This window comes from Aplysia californica, unplaced genomic scaffold, assembly GCF_000002075.1.
Source record: "Aplysia californica isolate F4 #8 unplaced genomic scaffold, AplCal3.0 scaffold00564, whole genome shotgun sequence".
Taxonomy (NCBI): domain Eukaryota; kingdom Metazoa; phylum Mollusca; class Gastropoda; order Aplysiida; family Aplysiidae; genus Aplysia; species Aplysia californica.
This window is the reverse complement of record NW_004797834.1, coordinates 301,119-303,868: the sequence shown is the minus strand read 5'-3', so window position 1 is coordinate 303,868 and position 2,750 is coordinate 301,119. Positions and strand designations below refer to the sequence as shown.

The window sequence follows — 2,750 nt, the reverse complement described above, 5'->3', positions numbered from 1 at the left end:
AGAGAGAGGGGGGGGGAGAGGGAAGAAGTAAGAGAGACAGGGAAAGACGGGGACAAGAGATATGGAGGGGAGGAAAGAAAGAAAAGGAAGAAGAAAAAGAGGCTAAAGAAAGGCGAAAGAAATGAAGGGGGAGGGGGAAAAACATTAGTTAAATGTGAATGTTTACTCTCCACCCCGTTTCCTTCGATACATTTAACATTACTTCTGATGTCGGCTACGTGTACTCTGCCTGCCAGAGCCAACCGGGGCTCTATGAGGTAATACAACATCCCCGTAAAATGAAGAAGTTTTTTTTGGGGATAAATCAGACTTTCCCACTTGAGAATCGAGCTCATATCTTTTGTCTGAAACATCGAAGAACCTGACCATTGCAAATTAGACGTCGAGCTTAGAGTCGAGAGAAGGGATAGATAGAGAGAAGACAGCTGGAGAGGTCAGTCTCCATGGGCTATTTACAACACAATCTAATTTTCCCAGGCTATCTCTTAGCAAGGTTTCCGCTAAAATTTCCAAGGTAATCTTCCCAAATTTCGAAATAATCTCTCTTTGTCCAAGGGACACTACCCTGTCGGTTTTTCACACATTCCCAGCGAGCCAAAATACCCAGGGCCCTATCCATTATCCCTATTACTGCCCCTTCCAGAGAGTAAATAAACAAGGGATAACGAAACTGTACACGTTTCTTATCCTGCAAATCTTTTAATAACTGTTTTCCGAACGTCTAGACGAAGAAGTTGGGACATCCTAAGAGGAAGTGTGTAAACATTTGAAAGATAAAAAAGTTAAACTTTTTCCTCTAGACTTTAGACGTTGTTTGAATAACTCGAAAGAAGGGCGTTGTTCCCGCGTGGCTCCGGGATACACATAAAACTCCGTGTCACGAAGACTTTCGTTCTGGCGTCTTTGGTGAAATAGGTTATAATTCGAGACATGCAACCAGAATTCAAGTTTGGGGAAGGGGTAGTTTATGTCTTGAGTACTTCAGTCCATCTTCTGAGACTGAAATGATCTATCCTACTCACCTGGGTTTGCCCACCAAGGCAGGTTCGGGATAGCCAGCCTCCTTAAAGCTATAAGTTGTGTCGATTGAGTAGTGGTGTAATTGAAATGCAGGTTTCAGCAATTTTGAAAAGCTCTCTGGTCCTATGTCATTTCACAAGTGAGCTGGATCGACCATCCTTCTTCAACGGCTTTTAAAGTTGTTTGTTGTAGAGCTTAAATACTCACAGTTGAAACTGTTTTGGTCTCAGGTACAGTATGGCTATGATTTAACACCTTATTAAACTCGACAAAGTTTTATGGCTTAGTCTGGACTTTCTATTCAACGTCGATCTTCGACAAGACAAGCAATTTGTTCAGAATCAGGGAAAGCCGTCTAATTTACTCAAGCTTACGAATGCCCCGCTGGGAAGTAAACCGGCGTTGCCCACATGATGGCGGGACCAGCGTTATACAAAAGCAGCTAGGGACATTCCCATTTGTAGTGTTAAGATCGTGCCGAATCCAATTGTTCAGTCCCCATGACTCTACACAAACTTCGAGCTATTAAAACAGATGCCAAAGCCATACTCGCCTTCTCTTTTGTGAGGTGTCAGTTTTGGGCGCCTAAAGAAAGATTCATAATTTGTTAATATTATATTTTTTTGGCTGACTGCCCCTATAATATTTACAGATTTGAAACATCATGCTTGCTTTTTCCTCCTCGCGTTTGTGTATTCTGCCTGGCACTCGCTCTGTGTCGGGGGCGCTGCCTCCCTGTGGTGCCGCGGAAACTCGTGATAAACTTTATGACAAAAAGCTCGGGCGGTTTTCGTGACGTCTCGGCGACACCGCTTCCTGCACCGACACCGAGATCAGCTTGAGGTGAGACGAGCTGAAACGAACGAGCGTTCTTGTGCTCCTTTTTCAAGTTCCTTACCGCCAAATCACGGCGTTTTCCCGGAGGGAACGGCGGTTTTCTAGATATGTATGGCGGCTTTCCCGCTGTGTTAGGTGTTTAAGAAAACCGAAGTCACGTCGGTACGCTGGTCCTCGATTTTCAATATTCAGTTTTCAAGTGCGAGGCCTCAATTTGCGACGATGTTTAAGCCAAAACTTCTTATTCAACCGTATTGGTATTTCATGAAAAACGTCAACGTCCGGAAAAAAATTAATTAACGTTTGAATCAACAGGATTGATATTGCATTAACCATAAGAACATCCTTAAACAGTTGATGTTTCTTTCATTCAGCAAATTATTTATTTTTTTTGCATCATCGGCGGAAACTTTCTGAGAGCGTAAAGGCGTCACTTGACAACGTCGTCGTAGCATTCCGCGGCGTTGATGTGTCTCATTCAACACGTGTTTTTTGTGCTTTAGAAGAAACATGCTTTCTTACGCATGTCAAACATATTTCACGGAGGAAAAAAAAAAGAAAAACAAAAGCCTTCGGATTCCTACTCGCTCAAATTATTAATCCTTTGCTGGGTTTATGGGATCAGGATGTGTTTTACTAGTTCATTCATGCATACATCTCTCATTCATAGATATAGGAATTTGTTCATTCAGTCTCGCGTCTTCGGGAGGCTAGGCTATCGTAAGCTTTTCTGACACGTCTTACAGTGTGTCATAAAGTCTTTCTAGTGTCACTTAGGGTTTTTCATACTGTTGCTAATATCTGTTGCTAGTATCTGCTTCATTCTTGAGCTCAATCTTCTATTTATTGTTCTCTTTCTCTCTTTCTCTCTCTTTCTTTCTTTCTTTCTATTT

At 42.4% G+C, this 2,750-nt stretch overlaps 1 protein-coding gene across 1 annotated transcript in view; it reads left to right on the top strand.

Annotated features, from left to right (window-relative positions):
* LOC101863535 (lactadherin) overlaps window positions 1–2,750 on the top strand; it is a gene marked incomplete at its 5' end in the record, with an annotated part of 79,636 nt that overhangs the window by 29,444 nt on the left and 47,442 nt on the right.